General features: G+C 37.4%; 1 protein-coding gene across 8 annotated transcripts in view; it reads right to left on the reverse strand.

Annotated features, from left to right (window-relative positions):
- The window catches only part of ADK (adenosine kinase), a 502,280-nt gene that overhangs the window by 51,860 nt on the left and 422,747 nt on the right, over positions 1-27,673 (reverse strand). The gene's annotated exons all lie outside the window — the stretch shown is intronic.

Genomic DNA, 27,673 nt, shown 5'->3' on the forward strand with positions numbered 1-27,673 from the left:
CAAAAAAAATATAACTACTATTCTGAATAATACTTGATGCCAATGTCAAGGATTACTGATATTAGTTGGCTTATTACGGATAACTTAATCTGGTTACTTTTTACAACGGAGTCACTATTTCCTCCAAACTATCAGTCAAATAACAAAAGGGAAAGCTACCACTGAATGCATGGGCAGAACAAAATGGACAGTGCAATGAGCTCTTCTCTTACAGCAGTCTGGACTTGGTTCTTTTGACTACAGAGTAACCTAATACACTACTTTAAACTTGGCACATGACAGTGGAATGGCATTACAGTAGTCTCCGTTATCCAGTTTTGCTTTTTGCAGTTTCAGTTACCCGCAGTCAGCTAAAGTCTGAAAATATTATGTGGAAAACTCCAGAAATAAACAATTCATAAGTTTTAAGTTCCACACCATTCTGAATACCGTCCCAATCCATCCTGCCCTGGATATGAATCATCCCTACGTATGCCGCCTGTAAGTCACTCAAGTAGCCACCTTGGTTATCAGATTGACTGTCACTGTACTGCAGTGCTTGTGTTCAAGTAACCTTTATTTTACTTACTAATGGTCCCAAAGCACAAGAGTAGTGATGCTGGAGATTTGGATATGCCAAAGAGAGGCCATAAAGTGCTTCCTTTAAGTGAAAAGGTGCAAGTTCCTGACTTAATGAGGAAAGAAAAAAATATTATATGTTGAGGTTGCTAAGATAGATCTACAGTAAGAACGAAGCTTCTATCTGTGAAATTGTGAAGAAGGAAAAAGAAATTTGTGTTAGATTTGATGTTGCACCTTAAACTGCAAAAGTTATGGCCAGAGTACGTGACAAGTGCTTAAGTAAGATGGAAAAGGCATTAAGTTTTGGGGTGGAGGACATGAACAGAAGATTTATTCCTATTGATGGCAACGTGCTGCGCCAGAAAACACTGAGCCTATAGGAACACTTCAGCCAGGGATCCCCTGAAACAAGTGACAGCCAAGCCATTTACTGTGAGTAAAGGATGGTTACAGATTCAGTAAAAGATCTGGACTGAAAAATATAAAAATTATTGGAGAGGCTGTGTCTGCTGATGAAGAAGCTACTGCCACATTTCTGGCAGTGCTGAAGGAGTTGATTAAGGAGATAGCATACCATCCAAAGCAAGTCTTCAGTGGTGATGAAATTGGGCTCTTCTGGAAGAAGATGTCCAATAGAAGCTACATTCATAAAAGTGCAAAGGAGGCACCAGGGCATAAAACATGGAAGGACAGATGAACGTTGGTACTATGTGGCAACACTGCAGGGCATATGATAAAGCCAGGCGTAGTGTTCAGGGTGAAGAACCCATGTGCTCTCAAAAACAAACCCAAAAATTATCAGAAAGCATGGGTGACAGTTATCTCATTTATGGGATGCTTCCACCAATGCTTCATCCCAGAAGTGAAAAAATATTTGGAAGAAGAAAGGGTGGAATTTGAAGTTCTATTAGTAACAGATAACGTACCTGGTCATCCTGAATTGTTACAAACGTGAAAATGTTGAGGTTGGAATTTTATCTCCAAATACAACTTCACTGCTTCACCCCTTTTACAAGGACATCATTCAGTTTGTCCAGGTCACATACACCCACCCTGTATTTGATCATATTTGATCAGCAATTGATGCAGACTCTAATCTGGACACAATGCAGTGCTAGAAATCATTCATTATTACTGACACAATAACATTCATCAAAGCTGCAGTGGATGAATTAAAACCAGAAATTGTAAAGGCCTGCAGTCATGAATGATTTTAAAGGCTTCCTGGGGATCAGTGGAGAAGTTAGGAAAATCATTCACACAGTAAGAAGGATTTGCCAACATGCTTGATGAAGAAGAACACATCAAAGACCATGGAGAAATGTTAACAAATGAGAAAGTGGAAGAACTTGTTGAGTCATTTACAGAGGAAGAGAAAGATGATGAAGAAGAAAGTGGAGTAGAACCAGCAACTCGGACATTACCAAAATTTGCTGAAGTGTTTCAAATTGCACAGACTTTAAAGGACAAAATTAGGGAATAAGATCCTTGGATGGAATGCAGCATTAAAGTCACCCTTATAATCACTGAAGGATTCAACCTCTGTAGCAAAACACTGATGAGTTAAAAAGAGACAACTTCCAATTACAATGTTCTTCCAAAAGGTTTCAGTGAAACAAATAAAAAAACACAAACGAAAACCCTTCAGCTATTGAGGATGCCCAACCATGGACATCATCTGCTGCTGATATCCAACCATCGACATCATCATGGCTTGATGATTCTCCTTCTGACGTTATCATCAGAAGGTCAATGTTAGCCTAATGATACATCACAATATCTGTGTCATTCACCTCACCTCATTTCATCACACAGGCATTGTATCATATCCTATCATCATCATAAGGGTGAGTACAGTACAATAAGATAATTTGAGAGAGAGAGACCACATTCACAAATTTTTTTTTTTTTTGGCCATGCCGCGTGGTATGCAGGTTCTTATTTCCCCAACCAGGGATGGAAACCTGGTCCCCTGCGGTGGAAGCGTGGAGTCCTAACCACTGGACCGCCAGGCAATTCCCATCACATAATTTTTATTACAGTATATTATTGTAATTGTTATATTTTATTATTATTCATTGTTGTTAATCTCTTACTATGCCTAATTTATAAATTAAACTTTATCATAGGTATGTATGTACAGAAGAAAAACAACATAGTATATATAGGGTCTGGTACTATCCACAGTGTCAGGAACCCAATGGGGGTTTTGGAACGAACCCCTGCAGGTAAGGGAGACTACTGTATCTGTGATGAAATTTGGCCTAGAGGACATTTGTAAAAGACTGAATAGTGCTTTTCATTGGTGTCTGGAACTTCTGAAACTACAAATTTGCATCCTTTATGGGGACAAATGTGGCCAAAGCGCTATAAACTTCAATCTCATCTAAGATCAAGAAGGAGAGAAAAGGAAATCTTGGAAATTTTAAGGTCTTAATAAAGAACCTAAGACTCTCAAAAAGCATGTTCTGTTTGCCTTTTGCTACCTGCTACTAATGGATACTTTCAACAAGAGATAAACAAAGTGATGATAATGAAAAAAAGATCCTCCTGGAAAGATTGATATTCAAGAAGAGAACTCATTCACTTAGTGATGTCTTTTGACTGTAGATGCTAAGAAGATTCCATATTAGAAGTACCTGTTTAAACTCTTTAAGTACTACCTTTCCACACTTTGTAACACCAGACCTACATGAAGTTGACAAGATTTTGATTAATTGGAAGTTAAGGCATAAACATCCAGGATTAAATTTTCTAGGGAGCATGCAGTACAGACTGCTACGCAGGCCAAAAAAAAAAAAAAAAAGATATAAGCAGACTTTATTAGAAATAATTAGGAAAGGAAAGGGCTACAGTCTGGTTTAGGGAAAGGTCTGTACCATAAATATTTATAAAGAAATCTGATTTTATTACTTCCAAGTACAAGTCATACTATAAAGGGAATTAACAACTATAAACTAAGAACAAACAGGCATTAAACAAGTAAAATGAGCTAAGTTAATGACACCATTACCATTTATAATAAGGTTATATTATGTAATAATATAACACATCTATAAAACATTTTAGGTAATATAAGAATTAATTCCTGGATTACAGATTAAAATAATCACATATAAATGATAAGTAAGCTGCAATTAGATATAATTCCTTGAGTTCTTTGTTTAAAAAAGTTATTGACTTTTGATTGGATAAATCTTTATTTATGAATAAAACCTAATTCACAATGGAAGAGTTTATCTGAATTTTGTTCTTAAGAATCATGACTTTTTGTTTAAATTAGCAAAAATTCTAAATGAATGCAGCTTTACTACACTTTTTTCTGGATATATGTGTAGATCCTTGAAATCCTTTACCCTTAGGTGTCATATGAAGTTCAATTTCCTGAAACATAAAGTAGAAATATTTTCCACTTTTTGTACTTATTAATTCAAATAAGTATATAAGAATATTAAGAATGTAAAAAGAGCTGTCATAAATTGGCACACAGTCCAGGCTCTATTATCTTTTGCATCTAGAGAGCTATATTATGAGAACTTCTTTCAAAATAATAACGCTGAAAATTTGCAAGATCTTGAATGGTGTTCCAAATCATTGAAAAGGGATTAAACAAAGTTCAATAATATTCAAGTTCACTTATATTTTTGGTACATTCTTATTTTGAAATACAATGATCTAAGCTGGTTTACAGAGTTATTAAAAAAACTCCCACAAACTAAGTAAATGGTATTCACCAGCATGACCCATTCCATAGCCTTCTAGTCAATTTATTGTATGAACATACAAAGTACCTAACTAAATCTTAAGACACACTTATAGGCATGGGCATTATTCAGCCAATGAGGCCCAAGACACTCACATCACTGTTACTGGGATCTTGTTTTCTTGGGTGTGAAATGGGACTGGAGTAGCTGTGGGAACAAGTAGCAAAAATAGCTTTTTGCCTTAGTTATAGAAAAATGACACTTAGTTCTGATCAAGAACTTCTACTCAAGAGCTTAAGATAAGTAAGTGCCATTGTCTCTTCCCAAATTCTTTATAAAGTGAGAAGGAAAAGGATTGGGAATAATTATTATTCCTATTTTCCAGACTTCTACAACAGCACAAAATCATGAGTTTCCCCAAGCAGACAGGAAACAAACACTAGCAATTCAGCTGATAACAGATTTGCTTAGTGTCATTTATTGGATAAGACCCTCACGGCATCTTCACTCAGAACAATGAAATTTAATGTACTTAAAGTACAAAATAATAAAAATCAAACAGTCTCTGGACAGTTTATACAAACAGGTAATTCACTCTTCACTCTACTGTGACATAAGCCTTACTACCCAGTCTCTTAAGAGGCCAGTCTGGCTAGAATCAACTATAATGTTAAGTCGTTTATAGTAGAGATGGTTAGTTCATACAAATGCCACAATATCTAACTGAAAAATAATAATAAAAAATCCACTCATTCAATGCCAAACAATTAGACTAAATGTTCCGGTAGCTTTACTGCTACCAAATTAACTATATATTTTAGTACTGTATACACACACAGAGTCAAGATAATTAATATCCTTAGGAAATTCTGTTCAAGGTATATTAAAGTGCCATGTGTTGTCACTGTCTTACTGATGTCACCTCTAAATTGTAGTGAAGATATAACTGAAGAAGATACAAAGCAGGATGAGAAGCAGATAGCCAAGTGTTTTTCAGCCTCAAGGTAGACTGTAGTCACCACCTCTACCACTGCCTCTGATGAGCATTACCAGCCATGGAAAAAAACAGAAAACTGATGGCAAAAACTTCACCAGAAAGTGACAAGTAGGACCGTTTAAAAGCCAGAACTCCTGGGCTTCCCTGGTGGCGCAGTGGTTGAGAGTCCGCCTGCCAATGCAGGGGACACGGGTTCGTGCCCCGGTCCGGGAAGATCCCACATGCCGCGGAGTGGCTGGGCCCGTGAGCCATGGCCGCTGAGCCTGCGCGTCCAGAGCCTGTGCTCCGCAATGGGAGAGGCCACAACAGTGAGAAGTCCGCGTATCACAAAAAAAAAAACCCCAGAACTCCTAAGATTCTGAAAAGTGGCTCCTGCACCTTGATTTCTTATAATGAGGTATTTCCAGGGTATTAATGTTTTTGTTTGCTTCTTTTTTCTTTTTTTAATTTATTTATTTTTGGCTGCATTGGGTCTTTGTTGCTGTGTGTGGGCTTTCTCTAGTTGTGGCGAGCGGGGGCTACTCTTCATTGCGGTGCACAAGCTTCTCATTGAAGTGGCTTCTCTTGTTGCAGAGCACGGGGTCCAGGCGCGCGGGCTCAGGAGTTGTGGCTCGCAGGCTCTAGAGCGCAGGCTCAGTCGTTGTGGTGCACAGGCTTAGTTGCTCCGCAGCATGAGGGATCTTCCTGGAACAGGGCTTGAACCCATATCCCCCGCATTGGCAGGCGGATTCTTAACCACTGAGCTACCAGGGAAGCCCTGCTTGTTTTTTATTAACCTTTTTTTGGGGGGATAATTTTAAACAAGCAGAAAAGTTTAAAGAAAAATACAGAGAATTCCCATATAACGTTTATCCAGATTTACCAGTTTTTCATTTTGCCATAATTTATCAGTCCTCCTGTATATACATACATATTTATTCTTTCAAGCCATTTGAGCTGAAGTTGCATATATCATGTCCTTTACTCCTTAATAATTTATTTAATTTGGTGTATTTCCTAAGAACAAACATATTCGTTTAGGTAACCATCGTATAGTTGACAAATTTAAAAACTTAATATTGTTATTTCATCTAATCTATACTCCATATTCCAATTTTGTTAATTGTCCTAATGTCTTTTATAGCAATTTTTTTCATCCAGTACAGGATGCAGTCCAGAACCACATACTGCTTTTAGTTGTGCTTGTTTTTTAAAAAAATTTAACCTTTTAACTTTTACTACAGGTAATGCATAACTATAGTCCCCAAATATAAATATGTGAAAATATATGGTACAACCACCCTTCTCTTATCTCTCCCATTCATTCAGTTTCTAGTCCCACTATTTTTCAATCTGGTTATTACTGCTATTGCTTCCCTGTATATCCTTTCACAATTTCTCTATGCACATATAAGCAAAACATTCTTACTTTTCTCCTTTTTATTTTAAACAACAAAAAAAGTATCATACTATATGCATGCTGTTCTGGACGATGTTTTTTCATTTGGAGATCTTTTTATATTGGTAAACAGAGAATGTCATTGTTTTTCATGACTGTGTAATAGTCCACTGTATGGATATACTATAATTTACTTAAGTAGTCCTTTATTGATGAACTTTTAGGTTGTTTTCAATCTTCTGTTATCACAAACAATGTTTCAAAGCACTAATGCTTTTATTTTAAGTAGACTCTAAATTTAATTATTTTACTTAATAGCCAAGTTAAGAATATCATTCCTACTTTATACTGGGAACTGACACAAGGAAATTAAGTTGTTATGCAAACAGCATGAAATATGCCTGTGTCACAGAATAGGGAAAAAAAAGAGAATCCAGGAAATGCTTTTTCTTTTCATTGGATACACATATCAGGATATGAGCAAAGACACCCTGCTCAGACTGCCCTAATAAACAGGATAATGAAACAGATGACAAATTCTGCTAATAATAGAGATTTATAGAACAATCCTAATTAACAAGGACTTTTGGGGGAAATGAAGAGCTCTGGGTTAATTTAATTTTCTGGTTAACTAAAGAAAAAGCAGAAAGTCTTTTTAGTTGGAAATCTTTCTAAATGTACTAATATAATAACATACCATGACATCCTTGCTTTAATTAGTTTATTGAACTCAATGAAAATTTTCTTTGATAATAGAGAATCCTACAGCACATGTTAATGTCATTATTCTGAACATCAGTTCTTATTGTAGTTCCAAAAGTATAAGTGCTTTCATGAAAGGCAGAATAAATGGAATGATGGCAAGTAAACCGGATTAGGACTCAAAAGACCCACAGTTTGAGTCTGGTTTTTGTTCAGCTACTTTATTCAACAAATACTTATTAAGAGCTTATCATGTGTCAGGACCTCTGTCAGGCAAGGAGAATACAGATGTGAATAGGACAAACAAAAACCCTGCTCTCACAGGATCTACATTCTAGTGAGGATAGATAATATATAACTAATACAAAAATGAAGAAGATAATTTGAGATAACAATAAATGCCATGAAGGAAATAAAACAGATGATAAATTATGACTGGGGAGGAGGGTTAATTTAGATGGGTGTTACTTCCTCACTGAGGAGGTGGTGTTTGAATTGAGACTTCAATAGCAAGAAGGAGCCAGCCATGTGAAGATCCAGGGGTGGAATATTCAAGTGCAGAGGACCTGGGCTACCAACAAGCTTTGTGAGCTAGGCCTGTTCAAGGTTAAGAAGGCCACTGTAACTAGAGTACAGTGAGTATGTGGAGATCACATTTGTGTGTGTGTGTGTGGGTGGGGTGTCGGGGGGAAGAGCTGGTAGAATTTCATTCTATTTAATAAAAAGGGAAACCACTGGAAGGTTTCAAAGAGAGGAGTGACACGATCCCATTTTCAAAAGAGATTGTTCTGGCAGCCTTATAGAGAATGGACTGAATGGTGGGAGTTGGGAACGGAGTCTAAGATGCTACTTACCAAGAGACCTTATGCAAGTCACAGTGTAACTTAAACTCTATTTTGCTGCTCAGAAAATGATGATAATTCTTGCTTTAGCTATTTTCAGTGACTATTATATGGATTAAGCATAAATATTAATAAAAGCACCCTGTCAAATATAAAGCCCTATACAATTCTATAAGGTGTTTTTAGGAGCTTATTATCTTTTTTAAAATTTAATTTAATTTAATTTATTTTATTTTTGGCTGCACTGGGTCTTTGCTGCTGCACGCAGGCTTTCTCTAGTTGCAGTGAGCGGGGGCTACTCTTTGTTGCGGGTGCGGGCTTCTCATTGTGATGGCTTCTCTTGTTGCAGAGCACAGGCCCTATGCGTGCGGGCTTCAGTAGTTGCAGCACACGGGCTCAGCAGTTGTGGCTCGTGGGCTCTAGAGTGCAGGCTCAGTAGTTGTGGCACACAGGCTTAGTTGCTCCGTGGCATGTGGGATCTTCCCGGACCAGGGCTCAAACCTGTGTCCCCTGCACTGGCAGGCGGATTCTTAACCACTGCTCCACCAGGGAAGCCCAGGAGCTTATTATCTTCAATCAGGCAATAAGTACTTGTTGAACACTCACTATGAGCTCTTAATTTTCTGCTAGATCCTTTGGAAGCAGATAAAGGAGAATTATTAAGACATGGTCTGTCTTCTCAAGGAACTTAAGAATCTAGTTGGAAAGAGAAATCTAGCATATGTGGAAGAATTTGTGAAATATTAACAATGTAATATTTATAGCTGCAACAGGAGCTCAAAGGAGGAAAGGAACAATGTGAGTTTAATTAACTGGTGATGGTTTCATGGAGAAGATTGAACTTAAAGCTGGGTTTTGATGTGGATAGTGAAAAGGAGAGGAAAAGAAAGATATATATCCCAGGAGGCATAGAGAAAGAAGGATGTTTAAATGTCAGGTAAGGCCAGAAATAACGCAAGATGGGTGGGGTCCAGCCATCTCTAGGAAGGCCTTGAAAGCCCGACAAATGTTTGGACTTGATACATGAGGCAAATGGGATGCAACTGCAGTTTCTGAGCAAAAAGCTATATTCAAATACTTACTATGAGCCAGGTACTGCACCAAGTGCTCTATATACTTTATCTCATGTATTCTCACTGCAATCACATGAGTTAGGTGTTATTGACCTGATTATATAAATGAAGACATTGAAGCTCACGGAGGCTGTCAACTACCCAGGGTCCCAAAGCAAAGTAGGACTTTGGGACAAAAAGAATGAGAGAGAAGTAAAATATAATTCCAAAGCTGCCATTTGAGCAATGTTGCCACCATTTTTTCCAGAAAAAAGGTGATAATGGAAAAAAACAGATTTTGATTGAACAGTATGTAACAGTTTACTGACATTTAAATTCCCCTTTTAAGCCCTGTACTGATAACTAAATTTGACTAAATTAAGTAAATTAATACTCCATAAATAACAGAGGCAGTATAACATTGTGCTTAAGAATATGAACAAGACTCTTGGGTTCATATTCCCGATTACTAGTAAATTCCGATTTACTAGCTCATAACCAAGTTAAACTCTCTATGCCTCAATTTGTCATGTGTAAGATGGGGGCAAAAATTGTAATTATCTCATAGAGTTTTTGCAAACATTAAGTCAGTTAATACATGTAAAGCACGTAGGACAAAGGTTGGCACGTAGTAAGCATTTAATGAATAAATGGACAAGAATATTATTCATCTTAAAATAAGACTTCTGGGTATAGGCGACCAGGTCTTACTTAAAACTGCTCCTTCTGAAGGTATGTTTTTTTTTTTTTTAATAAATTAATTAATTTATTTATTTTTGGTTGCGTTGGGTCTTTGTTGCTGTGCGTGGGCTTTCTCTAGTTGCGGTGAGTGGGGGCTACTCTTTGTTTCAGTGTGTGGGTTTCTCATTGTGGTGGCTTCTCTTGTTGTGGAGCATAGGCTCTAGGTGTGCGGGCTTCAGTATTTGTGGCCATGCAGGTTCAGTAGTTGTGGCTCGCAGGCTCTAGAGCACAGGCTCAGTAGTTGTGGCACACGGGCTTAGGTGCTCCACGGCATGTGGGATCTTCCTGGACCAGGGCTCGAACCCATGTCTCCCGCATTGGCTGGCGGATTCGTAACCACTATGCCACCAGGGAAGCCCGTTTTTTAAAAAATTAATTAATTTTATTTAGTTATTTTTGGCTACGTTGAGTCTTCATTGTTGCATGCTGGCTTTCTCTAGTTGCGGCGAGCGGGAGCTACTCGTTGCGGTACGCGGGCTTCTCATTGAGGTGGCTTCTCTTGTGGAGCACGGGCTCTAGGTGCGCAAGCTTCAGTAGTTGCAGCATGCGGGCTCAGTAGTTGTGGCTCGCAGGTTCTAGAGCGCAGGCTCAGTAGTTGTGGCACACAGGCTTAGTTACTCTGCGGCAAAGCAGGATCTTCCTGGACCAGGGCTCAAACCCGTGTCCCCTGAACTGGCAGGCAGATTCTTATCCACTGTGCCACCAGGGAAGTCCCAACAATAAAGATTTTTAAAATGGATATGCATGTACAAAGTTGTTCTCTATTATTAAAGATTAAGCTATTGATGCCACTACTTCTAATCATGGGCTCTCTATTGGTAAGATTTCTGTTTGAATTGTTGATGGTGGCAATGGCAAATGTTATTTAGTTTACAAATGAAAAATTGCATCAGATATGAGAGGACCAATGGCTCCTTTTTTCTCATTATGGATTAGAAGTCTTAGAGCAAGAAAGCATTGCTGAAATATCACTGGTGTTTAGTGCAATCTGGTTTGCAGGGATGATAATGCCTCAAGGTAATGTCATAGGTATATGAGGAAAGAAAAAAAAATTTTAAACAGTCTATACTATACAATAAGATTAAAGTTCCCCAAAGTATGGAGTCATTTCAGAGGGACCCCTGACAAACACTGATAAAAGTTATGAGTACTATTTATTGTCTAGTAAACCAAACTGGATTAACAGATCAGTTGACTACTTGGAGTACAGTGATAAACACTAGTAAACAACCATTTTATCCAATTTAAACAGGATGCTTTTCTTTATTGAGTCATTTGCCAATCTCCCTTGCACTTAAAAGTAGAATGGTTAGTAGAATGTATGGTTAATTACCTGTTTAAAAAAACCTCTCAATTACTCTCTCCCTCTCTCTCTCTCTCTCTCTCTCTCTCTCTCTATATATATATATATATATATTTTTTTTTTTTTTTGTGGTACATGGGCCTCTCACTGTTGTGGCCTCTCCCATTGCGGAGCACATGCTCCGGACGCACAGGCTCAGCGGCCATGGCTCCCGGGCCCAGCCGCTCCGCGGCATGTGGGATCTTCCCGGACCGGGGCATGAACCTGTGTCCCCTGCATCGGCAGGCGGACTCTCAACCACTGCGCCACCAGGGAAGCCCCATCAATTACAATATTTTACATTGCTTTTAAAGCTTGGTTGTACTCCTCACTGTTCTTTATGAACAGAATTTGCAGCATCAGGTTTTTGAAAAGTTGCAGGAATAGTTTAAGGATCACACTCATATCCATCAGTAGATTAAGAAGAATGGCACAACCCTATTAAAAAATGATGAAGATCCTGTTTCCAAATGGGCTGGTGTTTGTCATCCAATACTGTGCCAATTACTGTTAATTCCTCTCAGAACTGGTCCTACTAATAATCCCTAGTTGGTGCTTCCATTCCCCTCTCCAAAGTATCATTCTAAATGTCTACTACTCTTCTGAATCCACCAAATTACTGTTACCACGAGGGGATAGAACAGAAGCCATTAGGTGTCAAATCTTTATACTTTACTAGTTATGTTGAACTAGCAAATAGTTATTCAAACGATATAAAAATCAGTATCTTTGTTTCTGAGATTGGAAGAAGATGAGAGATAATTCAATTTAAGAACACCACAGGGCTTCCCGGGTGGCGCAGTGGTTGAGAGTCCGCCTGCCGATGCAGGGGACACGGGTTTGTGCCCCGGTCCAGGAGGATCCCACGTGCCGCAGAGCGGCTGGGCCCGTGAGCCATGGCCACTGACCCTGCGTGTCCGGAGCAATTGGAGAGGCCACAACAGTGAGAGGCCCGTGTACTGCAAAAAAAAAAAAAAAAGAACACCACAAGTACAGCTTCAGAGGATACTATTTATACTCTAGTCCATGTAAATGGTACCTGCTAGACTTGGCCTGTTCATAGTCCACAATACTATTAATACTTCCTCAGATGACCCAGAGACAAGATACAAACTGGTCAGGCATAGATGTCAGTGCAGCAAGGCTGGTGTCATTAATTGTATAGCGTGTGAACTCCTGACATTGTTTACATCTGGACAGAAGAAACTTGGGCCTTGTTATTAAAAAAAAAATCTCGTTTTAATGTACTGACAAATTGCACTCGTATCCCCAAAGAAATAAAAGAAGCAACGACGGCCTCACAGGCCAGATATCAATTTGCTCATCTATTTTAATATCTTATTTTAGATCATGTAAGTAAATGTTCTATGTGAGCAACATAAGCGTCAGCAATTACCTTCTATTTTACTATAGTGGCTGCTGATAAGGAAAGGGAAAAACCCTCACGTTCTGGTTAGCACATTCTGAAAGCTTAGAATTTGAGTGTCTGCGGGTAAGGTTCACAATTTCTGATAGTAATGGCAACACCCTAAATACTTTAAGAGTGAAGGGAACATATACTGGATCATACAGGTGCCTTCTACTCCTTACATTCAGGTACCTTGGTTTTAAAGGTTGGAGATAGAAACGTCTTTTACACCTTTAGGGAAAGTCATGGGCACAAGCTTTCACATTCTTTACAGCATAAATGCAGCTAAGAAATAACATTTTATCTAGCATATTCCAAGACTAGGAAGTCACTGGAGACATCATATAAAGCTTCTTTCTTGATTATATGTTTACACATTTAGTGGGAAGAAATGGAGATAATTATTGAAACCTAGCAGAAAGCCCATTATATTAGGTATGCAGTAAATACTTGGTGATTGACAGTAGAATTTAAAAGACTTCTAAGCTAGCAAACAGGTATATTTTCTGACAAACTAATTTTTATATACTATTTTAACAAAACAGAGAAAACTTCTGTATTCCTCAAATATTTTCTTAGTGGGTAAGAAAATTAACATTTTCAATATATAACAATCTAATTTGAACTGAAACCAAATTGGCTTCAACAACATACAAAACCTCTGCTTCTATATTGCTCCTTTCCCCCTTTATGTTGTTATAAATTATATCTTTATGCAGGTATGTCCATTAACATATATTTATAATTATTGTTTAATGTATTTGTCTTTTAAATCATCTATGAAATAAAAGAGGAGTTAGAAATAAAAAATACAAGAACACTGGCTATTACAATTACCTATGTAGTTACCTTTACTGGCATTATTTCTTTATATGGCTTTGAGTTACTGTCCAGCATCCTTTTCAGCCTGAAGGATTTCTTATAGGGCAGGTCTACCAGTAATGAACTCCTTTAGCTTTTGTTTAATGGGAAATGTCTTAATTTCTCCCTCATTTCTGATGAACTGATTTATCAGATATAAAGCTTCTTTATATTCAAGCCATTTTTTCAGATGGTGAATTACAAATCTAATTACCAAAAAAGCTAACTCACCAAGTAGATTCTCCACGATTCACCATGCATTTTAATTTACTGAAGGTCCAAGAACATAAAATTGTAGTGTGGGTGGGCAAAGATCAATGTTGAGTTCAAGCTAGGAAAGCTTTTCAGAAACTGGTTGCTGATTGTACTTTGATAATTAAATATACAAACCTATGATCCTTTTAGGCTCACCTAATTAGTATCAAATGAGTTTACTTAATTATAGTTGTAAATTAAATGCATAGGGTTTGCCTCATCTCAAATAATTACATGTGCATTGTAATGTGAATTATGGAACATTAATTCGCAGTTTATCGATTACTCCCTAAACAGAGACTGGGACTCATTAGGACAAAGTTATTATCATAGCAGTTTTGATAAACAGCTCCTAGAAAAGGCTCCTGAATAATGTTTGCCTATAAGTTCTTTAAAGGAAAGGTGTGCATGTGTCATAATTGGTACTGCCCATTTATGCAAAGCCCCAGCCTAGAAAAATGTTTTTCCTGAGGTATTTAAGTGAGAGGCACATATATATATATATATATGCATGTATGTATGTATGTATACAAAATATCCACTCTTATTCTGCAGAGCTAGAACTTTTTCAAGTTTACAGTAGAGGCTGTAATTACTTTTTAAAAAGTCTTTAGGCATAATGTTAAGTAATTACAGGTCAAACAATTACCTCCAACAAACCAGTTCTTGATATCCCTCAGATGGAGGCAATGATAGATCAACTATCACGTTAAGAAAGCTTCTGCTATGTTCACTACACTCAGAACCAGCAAAAAAGGGGACAGAAACACTACATCTTCCTCTAATCTGTGGGTACCTTACTATAGTAGATTTTTTTTCTTCCTTATGTGATCTTAAAAAAAAAAATCTGAGAAGGGAAGAAAAATTTGCTGCTAGAAAATGAATGGAGAATTATTAAAGGTATAAATACAGACTAATCAGGGGGAGAAAATATTCTAAATACTGAAATGTTTCAAACACAATTTCATGAACAGGCCTCAGGTTCTCCTTAAATACAAAATAAACTTAAGTAAAAATATGAGATTTTCATGTTTAAAAGACACAAACTTTTCAGACCAGCCCCTTGCCTCATCTACTTTAAATGCATCCCTTATTTTTTACATTTTCCTACTCCTGTTTTATTATGAGACAACTCCCACTGACCACACCAATAACTGTTACTGAACTTATATTATTTCCTCTCATTATTCTTGGCTATTTTGCACTGTGTGTCAAAAGAAACTCTGCTTCCACAGAGCCTGAAGAACGCACTTGGCCGCTTGCTGCAAACACTAACATTTTGCTGGTTAGGAGTAGTGATGTTATCTGGCTTCAAAGAGCAATAAAGGCAAAGACTGAACAGATACATCAAGGCTTTCCTCTGCATTTACAATTTCTAACTTTGGCCACCATAGTTTTTTTTCAGTATACTTGTGGTTTTCTGCCATTTTCTCCCTTTAAGCATAGAAACTGAGGGGAAGACCCCAGCATAACAATTCTGTTTTAATTCAGCCCAATTTTGGCCTAAAGCAAACATCTAATTACTCGTGATTAATTCTAAAGCACATAACCTACTTTCATGTTCAATGGGTCTATGTTTGAATCTAACTAGTGGCTTCCCCTCATTTTTCACTGCCTTTCAGTCTTTTCTCTGTGTTAACTTAATCCCCAAAGTGACTGAGGAATCATAAACTGCCATTCTCTTACTGCACAAAATATCTGTATCATGCAACTCACATTTCAAAGGACTTATATTATTAGTCTTGAATCGTGTGTTCAAATTCAGATTAAATTCAGACCTCTCTGTAATAAATGACAAGATGCATGAGGGTTGCCTATGTAATCTAGGCAACCATAATTATACAATTATTGATGAAGTTCCTGTTGATAAACAATGCAAACATTAGGAAATACTATTTTGCAATTAAATGGTGAAGAAAGCTGTTTATTGCCTTCCATTCTATCCTCTGTTAATAAGATTGAAGTTGCAGATGTTCTTATATGCTGCATTGATGTTAAATGGTGCATGATGCTCTAGGTGGTTCCCATAACCTTGCTTTGTCTACTATGAACTGACTCAATTGATATGATAATAGAGAAGAGAGCTGGGCTGAACTGGCACCATTTGCATAACCTTGAAATTTGTGATTATTGGACAGCCAACTGCTCCTAAAAGTTCTTGTTCAGTTGTCACTGACAACAATGCGTCAGACAAATAATATTTTGGAATTAACCACTCAGGTGGGGGCATCAGTGATTGAAGCTTTTATCCCATCAAACAAGGTACTCATCAATGCATTTCTAAAGCTAACAAAAGGGAATTTCATGATTTTATTTGGGATCAATTACTATTAGACTTAATACAAAGAGAGGAGACATCATTCAGGGGGTCACAAAACAGTGGCAGCACTTAACAGCTTTTTGACACAGGAATTATATTTCATAAAACCTGTATTTTCATCTCACTGTTAAATAAATATTATATTTTAGAATAAGGAATAATAAAATCTTTAATGTTGCTCAATATTGTACTTTGCTCATTAAAAAAATTATATGAGATCCCATACAAATATAGTAGGAATTGCTCTGATGCATGAAAATAAAAGAACATGCTAAAGAACCTCAAACAATGAAGAAAATCCCAATACATTCCAAAAACATTTTGAACAGTAATAGGAGAACAACTAGAAAAACACCATAACTGTAAGGGAGAACTGAGAATCTCTGAATTTAGAATTTACGAGCATATATGATGAATGAAAAAATAAGAGATAGTAAATGTATCTTTGGTGGGTGGACAATGAAACAATTAGAAGAGAGAAGAAGTGCAAATAAATGAGAAGAATGTAATTTAAGGTTTTTAAAAACATGTTAAAATAAAAATCTTAGAAAAGCTAGTATAAAAAATTTAGTGCTAATGAAGGTGTAATACAAAACAGAAAACAACTGGGCTGCGAGTAATACCTAGAGGTCAATATTAAAGATTTAACTCCCCAAAGAGCAAATTCCTTTATCACTAGTGGGATAAGAGATGGGATAAAGGAATTTAGAGAAATACCAGATGAAAGAAACTGTGCATACACGGAATTAATGTTTTAAAGAAGGGCAATTTGAGTGATTTTTAAAACAAACCCAATTCTTTACCTTAATTCAAGGTTTAAGCAATAGTTTGTTTTGACTTTTTTGTTTTTAGTGGTTTAAATCCTAAATTATAACGAGACCATTAGTTTTATTTCAAGAAGACTAGAATATAAACCTGTGAAGTAAAATGGGGACGCAGGTACACTGTATCCACTGCTCCTCTTTACTGGGTTCATTCCCTCGGGAGAACTATATTCCGTTAATAAGGACTGTACTTCCTACCTGATTATTATCAGGTTTGGCCACATGACTTGCTTCAGCTAATGATATGTGAGAGGAAGTGATACAAGAGATATAAGAACTACTGTGTAGTTCTTTCCTTAAGTCTTTACCCCTCGAATACAACTAGCATGCTCCTGATTAGGGCTGCCCTTCACTGTTGGTCCTAGAAAGAAGAAAACATGGAGTAGGGCCTCACGTACAGTGAAGAAAAAGAATGCAAGAGAAAAAAATATCTATTACTGAATGTCATTAAGACTTTGAGGGTTATTTGTTAGGCTGCTGCCTTAGCCTAACCTGGGTAATAAACCCAGGTAATATAGAAAAAGGGTAGCACTGCAATCATTAATCTTAACAAAATTCAAAATTATGAGATGAAAGCTATAGAATAACTGCTTATTTGAATTTGATAATACCTCCAGTTTGTCTGAACCGAAATGCAGTATCAGACCAAACATTCAATATGTGCTCTTAAAGAGCTCCTGGATAAATGTGGTACAGATGGTAAAATGTGTCTATGAGGATGCCCTTTCAGGGTTATGCCTGCTCCCTAACAGCTTCCTAAGCAACCCAGAAAGATAGAGAAATATTAATATGAATTTAAGTAGGTTCTAGGGGCTTTGATAACAGTAGACTAAGTAATTCGTACCAACCATCTCATCAAGAACAATTAGAACGTCTAGACAAAATGTATCTTTAAAAAATGTGCTTGGGCTTCCCTGGTGGCACAGTGGTTGAGAGTCCGCCTGCCGATGCAGGGGACACGGGTTCGTGCCCTGGTCCGGGAAGATCCCACATGCCGCGGAGCGGCTGGGCCCGTGAGCCATGGCCGCTGAGCCTGCGCATCCGGAGCCTGTGCTCCGCAACGGGAGAGGCCACAACAGTGAGAGGCCCGCGTACCGCAAAAAAAACCAAAACCAAAACAAAACAAAAAATGTGCTTGAAGGTAGTGATGGCCTAACAAAAGAATGAAGAATTACCAGGGTAGGACATAAGGGATGAGAGAGACCAGGGAGGTGAGTCTGATGTTTGATATTGCTGGGAGGACAAAATTTGGAACCTAGAGCCTGTCAAGAGAGATGGCTCTGGTAAAACCTCTTCTTCTTAAGTTTGGAACCCAAAGGATGGCAGCTAGGCTTAAGGATATACAGGGGGTAGATAAGCCTAGGCAATGAACTGTGGCTTGGCTTCCAATCATTCTAAGTTCCTGAACTTAGATCAAGATGATTCTAGTATGCTGGTGTTCCTGTGTCTGCCAAAAGAAAACATGAATCATCCTATGCCTCAAATTATTTCTACAAAGAATTTTCCAAATACAATGTCTCACACACAATAAAAAATAGTAATATATGGAGGCAAGCAAGAAATTAAAACCAGCAGAAATCATACAACAGAAAGTACCCCGAAGTGGTTCCAAATATTGAACTTATGAAACAGCAACTCTGAAATAACTGTACTTACTGATCATGAGTTAAAAACTAAGCTGAGAATTTTAGTAGAGGACTATAAACTATAAAAAATAGAAACTGAAATCAAGAATTTGATAAGTTTAAATGGAAACTGAAAATAAGAATTCAATGAATATGTTTAATAGAGAATTAGATGCAGCTTAGAAAAGAATTAGTGAACTGGAAGATAGGTCAGAAGAAAGCATCCAGAAAGAGACATGGTGAAGATGGATAAGAAGGATTCTACATAGTTTCTGAAAGTGAAATTAGGACCAATGAAGAGAAGTTATAAGAAGGTAAATATCTGTTCAACAGAAGGAAAAACTTTCTAACAATTTAGGGTTTATAAAACCAAAATGAATAATCTGCTAGGCAGTGAATGTTTTAGAGAGGATTCTTGAATTGAGTTGGGAATGAGATAAGATGATCCTTATGCCCTTTTTAAGACATTAGGACTTTATAAGAATTCAGAGAGCTAACAGGGAGAAAATTTAAACTGAACTGTCTCATGAGAAAACGTCTGGAAAAGTATAGTATAATCCTATATATGTAAAATTATATACTGTGGGTATGCAAGCACTCAGTAGAAAGATGTCTGGAAGGATAAGCACTAAATTGTTAACATCTGTTCTCTGAATAGGGGAATTTCAGTGGATATTTTACGTATGGGAATATGTTGAGGGTGGTATCAGTAACCATGAGGTGAGAGCATTGCAACTAAGGGTATTACATTAGGGTAGGAGTTCTCACACTTTTTGGTTCTAAGACCCCTGAAATACTTTTAAAGATTCAGGACCCCAAATTGCCTTTCTTTATGTGAGTTATATTTATATTTACTGTATTAGAAATTTAAAAAGAGAACTGAAAAATATTTACTAATAGACCTATTACATTTTAACATATTTTTATAAAAATAATAATATATTCAAAACAAAAATATTATTGAAAAAAGTGGCATTTGCATTTTTGCTAATCTCGTTAATGTCTGGTTTAATAAAAGACAGCAGGATTTTCATATCTGCTTTAGTAATCAATCTGTTGCTATGTTACATATTATGCATGCTCTGGGAAACTTCACTGAAATTGAGTCATAAAGGCAAACAATGTCTTAGTATTATTGTGAAATAGTTTTGATTTCATGGAAGAGACGCTTTGGAGAATCTTGGAGACCTCCACTTGGTCCACACTTTGAAAACTGCTGCATTAAAGTAGCGGCTATAGTTGTCCCCACGCTGGGATGGTAGAACTGCTCACTCTGGACAAGCTGTAACTGAAAGAATATGTCAGTTCTGCTCTGTTTAGTGGGATAGGCCAGTAAGGAGTTAATGCTCTAAAGCTTAGAAAGTAAAAGATCCCAAAAAGTGCTTAGATGAAAGCAAGCTGGCTAACAAGAATGTTTTAGACTTCCCTAGGCAGGTAAAGTGTCACTGTGCTGATTCCTTTATGTAATAATAGGCCTGAATTAATTAACCCAAACTACGATTGCTTTGTTGTTATAGCAAACAAAGTAAAGTTTGCTATAAATGTTCTAGACAAAGGACACTGGATGAGGCCTGAAGTGGGAGAACTAACAAAGGTCTCCAAAGTGATGACAGTCTGATCTCCATATTACAATCCTGGTAACTTAAGACCAAGACATAAGCCCAACCCAAGACAGATGGAGACCTGAAGCCTGCCTAGCATGGCAGTTGCCCTTTTCTGGAAACACACACACACACACACACACACACACACACACACACACACACACACACACACACACACACACACACACACACACACACACACACACACACACGGTCTGAAGCCCACACTACCATGAAAGGCATGATTTAGCCTATTTTATAAGAAACAAAATTAACAGGCCATTGAACTTCTCTCCTACTAGGCTCACAGTTTTGGAGACTTGAAAGAATCTAGTCACAAGTGTTGCAGACACCATTTCTTCCTTAATTGGGAATGACAGGATTCCTCTATTGCAGAGAATTTACTATAATAGTTTGGTGACAGGGTATTTTTATCCTTCTCTCCATGCTGCTAAACCCTGACTTTGAAATATCAGTTTATTTTATTTAATTAATGTATTTTTTGGCAACACTGTGAGGCTTACAGGATCTCAGTTCCCAACCAGGGATTGAACCCAGGCCACTACAGTGAAAGCCCGGAATCCTAACCACTAGGCCACCAGGGAATTCCCTGAAATATCATTTTATGTTTGACTAACCTTTAAAAGTAAAAAGTCTGAGAGAATGGTCCCTCTGAAATAAGATTTATATCATATCCCCCTAAGAATTCTTTTAATACCTCCATTACATTAATATCTAGACCAGAGGTTGTCCTACGGCTTATGGGCCAAATCTAGCTAGCCGCCTATTTTTGTAAATAAAGTTTTACTGGAACACAGCCAGACCTATTTGGTTACGTATTCTTACATATGGCTGCTTTCATACTAGAGGCAGAGCTGAACAGCTACGACTGAGATCGTATGTCCTGCAAAGCTGAAAATATTTACTATTTGGCCCTTTGCAGAAAGATTGCTGACTCCGGATCTAGACACATAGACCATTAGAACACTCTGGACATAAAGACCATCAGAACTGAAAGATACAGTAGAGATTTTCTAGTCAGCCCTTTCATTTTATAGTTGAATAAAATGAAGCCCAGGGTATCAAAAAAGCAGTACACTGAGCACACAGAAGACAGGTGGAAGCTTCCTAGTACATGGGATTCCCTCTTTGCTATTTTCTAGCCTACTCGTTCCACACTAGGAATGCTCTGCCTAAATCAAGAGTCCTGCCGAGTCTCTTAAAAGCCACATATGGTCTTGGCACAGAAATTGTTTTCTTAACACCTGGGTAACCAGGCTGTGTAGGTCCCAGGAGTACAGCAGTGCCCTTAGCCTCAGCTCTAGCCAACCCCTGAGGAGTTAGATCTGAGAGAGAGCCACTTTCAAGGCCCTGCCTCATTAGTCCCTGCTGCCACCAATCTAACTCAGAGAAAATTGATCCTTCCCCCATGCCTGCTGCACCAAGGCCAGTCTCGGGGAAAGAGGTTTTGTTCATAGAGGATTTGTTAATTAAGTCATTACTGTACTAATGAAACCCCAGAGCTTCAGCCACTAGTAGTCTATATTACTTTAGTGTAGCTAAATTTGTACACTTAATTAAAAGGCGTGTGTTCTTTTAAAAACAACTGATAATTTAAAAAATATATAAAATAAGATATGGAAAACACACAGTATTTATCATCTTATCCCCCACCCTAATCACTCTTGCTGTTTTGATTGTAGTGGCAGGCAAATTTATATTCTGATTTTTGCATACTATAGAAAAGTCCTCAAATTTTAAGTAATGAAGTTTCACAAAATGAACGAACGCTTTGCATTGGTTCATTTTTTATCTAACACAATACATAAGGATAATCTCAAATTGCTGCATTATTTTTAATGGTAGTATCCAGTAAGTAACATACTTTATCTGTCCCATAAAGGTTTCTTTTAATTTCTACTATGATACATAAAAACAACATAAATATCTTCACATATAGATGCTCCTATTTTGATTATTTAAATTCCAAGAATTGAAATTACTGTATTAAAGGATATGAATACGTTCACCTGTTTATGCTTTAGCAATATTATACAGGCATCTGACTGAACACATTCCAAGCATCAAATAGCGATCCTTTTAAAAGATCCTCTTATATCACATATCCTAATTCGATCTTTTATCCAAGTCCTTATGTCTTCTAGCAAATCTGTGTTCTACCTATAGAATTAACCTTTAAAAATTAGAGTTCACATTGGTCTCAACCACAGCCAGGATGACACTGTCAGAAAGCCATTAATAGTCTGATTTATTTTTAAAGCTCATTATTAAAAGTGTACAAAGGTAAAGAAAAGTATTACTAAAAATATTTATTATGATCTGGGGCACCTGAGACATTGATCTTTCTGCATCTCTCACAAGGAAAAAATACTCAAACTAAGGTGGTACTGATATATTGTAAAATCTGCTTAAAAGCCAATTTAACATCTTTAACATTCAATCCACAGTCACCAATTCTCAAAGAAAAAAAAAAAATCATCCAGAATCAGCACAGATTCACAAATACACATACACAAATCTATATAAGTGTATTACTCTTAAGACTCTGGTTAAAAATCACTACACTCAATTCATTATAACTCAGGTAACCTAGATTTGTTCAAATTGTGTATATACATTTAAAAATGGCTAGATCTTTTTTATATGAATAATGGTGCAGGACCCAAAATATTTTATCTGACTATTCTAAGATTAAATTTATTTCTTTTAATAACAGCTATACTGAGGCATGATTTGAGACAGGCTGGGACTTGAGTCCTGGGACCCTTTACTGGAGTGTGTGTACCTGGACAAATGTCTCCCAGAGCAAAAGAATACAAAGAAACTATAAGGGACTAAAAATAACTGCACAAATGTGCAGTTGGGGCAAATTATGAACAAGATACAAAAAGGCAAAGCCCCAACTGCTACTTCTGAGGTGCCAGAGAAAAAGCAGCATACTGTACATGATCCCTGCACACAGCATCACCAAGGGGGTGGGCAGACCACCTAAGCCACCCCTCAGGCCCCACCCACCAACCTGCCCCTACTCTCACTCCATTTAAGGGACCAACTCACCCCCACATAGGGGAGTGAGCAAGGCAACTTGTTTTCATTCCCTTGTGCTGCAGTATGACTACCAATAAAGCCTTGCTTGAATTTCTCGTCTGGCCTCTTATCAATTTCTATTGATTAAAAAGTCCAAGACTTAGGTAGGTAACAGACTGACACACAACAAACTGCATATACTTAAAGTGTGTAACTTAAGTTTGTAGGATGTATACACCCATGGAGCCATCACCACAGTCAAGATAATGAACATATCCATTACTTCCAAAAATTCCCTTGTGTTTTTCTTAGTAAGCTCCTACCTTTTTCCTGTCCCCTAGTTCTCAGACAACCACTCATATGGATCTATAGTGTCAAAGTTTGATTTAGATTTCTAATCAATTACTTTGTAATAATTCAGGTAATAATGCCTGTAGTCAGTGGGTTGTGTCTCAAAAAATGGATATGTAATTTGAACAACAGAGGTTACTTCTAGGAAAATTTCTGAGCTACAGATTCATTGGACCAACAGCAGCTTCAATCATCAGCTAAGTGCCAGTCTTCTGTGGAGACTGCCAGCCTTGTCATACATTAACACATAATTATACATCTAGCATTAGCTGATAATTGGTGGTTCTTGAAACAACAGTATTTTAAAACAAATGAAAGAGGAATTAATTTGATAATTTAAAACCAAACCTTTGGAACATTCCTAACAGTTCTGTTTCTTATTCAGTTAACCTATTTCTTTTCTTCTGAGTTAAGAAAAATTCAGGTGAATTTTCTTTTATTTTACAGATTGTAATTTTGAAGAAAACTGTGCCAATGGTTAAGAATCAATTCTAGGTTGTTGATTGGCTTTAATAACCTATGATGAGCATACGATATTAAGAACTTCACTGATGAAACACATTTAGTGTTCAAACATACATTAAAAAATACCCTCTGGGTATTCCAGGGTCCACTCAGATGAAAAATATCTATAGATTATATAATTCTTAACACTGAGTTCCCATTTATTTGTATTATCGATACCATTTTTCTAGTCACTTAAATTTAAAACCTTAGGGTAATTTTTGCTTACTTATGTTGTCACTAATTTCTATTAAACCTTCTTTCATGACACCTTTTGCCTTTAGCGATGTGATCCTTCTTTATCTTTCTAGCTTCTTGTACCTATGCTTAGCTTCCATACACAGACATACTGAACCATGTCCTCAATGCCATGATGCTCTACTCTTCTTTGCCTGGCAAACTTCAAATACTCATCTAACATTTAATCTTACATAAAGCACTTCTTAGACTCTTCCATACAATTAGTTGCTCCCTCTTCTTGGGTCCTTAACACGTTATACACTCATCTACTTAAAAAAAATATATTTATTTATTTGGCTGTGCCGGGTCTTAGGTGCAGTACTCGGGATCTTCGTTGCGGCATGTGGGATCTTTAGTTGTGGTATGCAAACTCTTAGTTGCGGCATGTGGGGTCTAGTTCCCTGACCAGGGATTGAACCCGGGCCCCCTGCATTGGGAACATGGAGTCGTAGCCACCGGACCAACAGAGAAGTCCCAACATTCATCCATTAAAACTTTTATTACAACAAACTGTGATTAGTTCTCTACACCTGTATTTCATATATTGTGAGTTCCTTATCCAGTGCCTGGAACACAGTAGGTTCTCAATCCCTGTATATGGAACAAATAAATTCTATTACTTTCTTTCCCATTAACTTTCCATCATTCTAGTTCAAATTCTTACTGGTGCACCTCTAAATTGCTGCTCCCAAATAAGTATGCATAATTATAACCTCTCCCTTCTCCAGTTGATTTTATACACTAGCATGAAATTATATCTACTAAACTACTGTTCTGATCACATTATTCCTCTGCTCAAAACCCTTTAATAGCTTCTCACATCCTTTCTAATCAGACCCATTCAAATCTAACTAACATAAACTTAAGGTTTTTTTCTTTATCTTCTATTAATTTTCCTTACAAAAACTTTACACTAGTCAGATAAAAAGTACTTGTATTCTCTGGAATATTCTGTAGTCTCTATTTTTGCTACATTATTCTTTAACATTATTTCTCTACTGTTTGCACCCCGTTTGAAAGTAAACTTTTTACTGAGGTATAACACATACATAAAAAGGGTTTGAACTATAAGCCTCACCCTGAACATACTGATTCTAAGACTAAATGGAAAGAGAGAGAGGGTTCTAGTTATCCCTAATGAATCCAGCCTGCAGCCAACACACTAGCTGAATGTAGTCATTCAAGTGACTACTGTCACGACCAGTAGAAGAACTGCCCACCTGAGCATAGCCTTGATTGCAGAATCATGAGAAAATAAAACTGCTTTTCTTTCAAGCTACTAATTTGTGGGGTGGCATGTTATGTGGAAACATTCCCTTCCTGCAATTAATAATTCCCTCTTAAGGTAACCTGACTTCTATCTTCTTCTTCTATATATGGATTCACATAGTATGTAGTCTTTTGTTTACATAAAAATGACTTTATTCCACCTTCATCCTTGAAGAAAAATTCTGGGTTGGCAGGTTTTTTTGAGCTCTTGAAAAATGTTCCACTCTCTTTTGACCTTCAGTGCTTTTGATGAGAAATCTTCAGTTATTCATATAATGTCTCCCTTGTATGTAATGTGCTATTTTGCTCTGGCAGCTTTTAATATCTTCTCTTTACCTTTTGTTTTCAGTAGTTTAATTATAATATGTTTAGCTGTGGTTTTCTTGGTATTTATTCTGTTCGTGGTACACATTGAGCTTCCCAAATTCATAATTTCATGTCTTTGATCAGAATTAGGAAACTTTCTGCCATTATTTCATCAAATATTTCTCCTGCCCCATTCTCTCTCGCCCTTCCTTCTGGGACTCCAATTACACATACATTAGGCCCTCTGATATTGTCCCACAGGTTACAGAAGCTCTATTCATTCTGTTTCAATCTTTTTTCTCTCTGTTCCCCAGACTTGATAATTTCTATAGATCTAGATTGAAGGTTGCTAGCTCTTTTATCATCTCTAACCTGCTCAAAGAGCAGCTAGTGAATTTTTAATTTCAGAAGTTGCATTTTCAGTTCTAGAATTTCTATTTTTTTAAGTTTCTATATCTCTGCAGATTTTCGAATTGTTCATTCATATAAGCATATTTTACTTTACATCTTGGAGTACACAGTTAAAACATTTCCTTTAAATCTCTTGTCTGGGGGCTTCCCTGGTGGCACAGTGGTTAAGAATCCACCTGCTAATGCAGGGGACATGGGTTTGAGCCCTGGTCCAGGAAGATCCCACATGCCGCCAAGCAACTAAGCCCATGCGCCACAACTACTGAGCCTGCACTCTAGAGCCTGTGAGCCACAACTACTGAGCCCACACACCACAACTACTGAAGCCCGTGCGCCTAGAGCCCGTGCTCCGCAACAAGAGAAGCCACTGCAATGACAGAAGCCAGCGCACCACAACAAAGAGTAGCCACCACTAGCCAAAACTAGAGAAGGCCCGTGCGCAGCATTGAAGACCCAACGTAGCCAAAACAAATAAACAAAGAAAAAACAAAAAAACCTCTTGTCTGCTAATTCTATTGATATATCAGGGTTATTTCAGCGCTGGTCTCCACTGATTGCTTTGTTCTTCATATGCATGATTCTTTTTTTTTTTGGCCATACCATGCGGCATGCAGGATCTTAGTTCCCCGACCAGGGATTGAACCTGTGTCCCCTACAATGGAAGCGCAGAGCCTTAACCACTGGACCACCAGGGAAGTCCCAGTATGCATGTTTCTTTTTAAATCTTGTAATTTTAGATTATATCCTGAATATTGTGAACGAGATGTTGTGGAACAGTGGTTGGCAACCTACAACCAGAGGGCCAGTCATTTGCTTTTGTAAATAAACTTTTAGTGGAATGCACCCATGTCCATTTGTTTATGTATTGCCTATGGATGGTTTTGCATTACAATGGCATAGGTGAGTAGTTGCAACTGAGACCACAAGGCATGCAATTCTAAAATATTTACTCTAGCACCCTTTAGAAAAAAGTTGGCTGACCTCTGTTGTAGAGACTAGTCAATTGTGTACCTGTGAAGAGAATTAATTTTTTAAAAAGTAGGCAGTTAAACTTGACTAGACTCAAATTCTGAACTCCTGGCCCCAGCAATAGACAACAACAGAAATCGTCATTCAGTTCTTTTAGCCTTAGCTGGGCTGCTAGAAAACTACTTTGTATATGTGTAATTCAGGGATCATACAGAGATTTGGGCAGGGTCTTTATGCAGAGTTTCAGGCTCATTTTCTATGGTTCTCTCCTTTCAGGAATTTCTTTTCCTGAAAGAAAAATTCCTTTCAGGAATTGCTCACTTTCTACCTGATGTGGTCACCCCAAACTCTTTCTCTGC

This window comes from Stenella coeruleoalba, assembly GCF_951394435.1.
Source record: "Stenella coeruleoalba genome assembly, chromosome: 16".
NCBI lineage: Eukaryota > Metazoa > Chordata > Mammalia > Artiodactyla > Delphinidae > Stenella > Stenella coeruleoalba.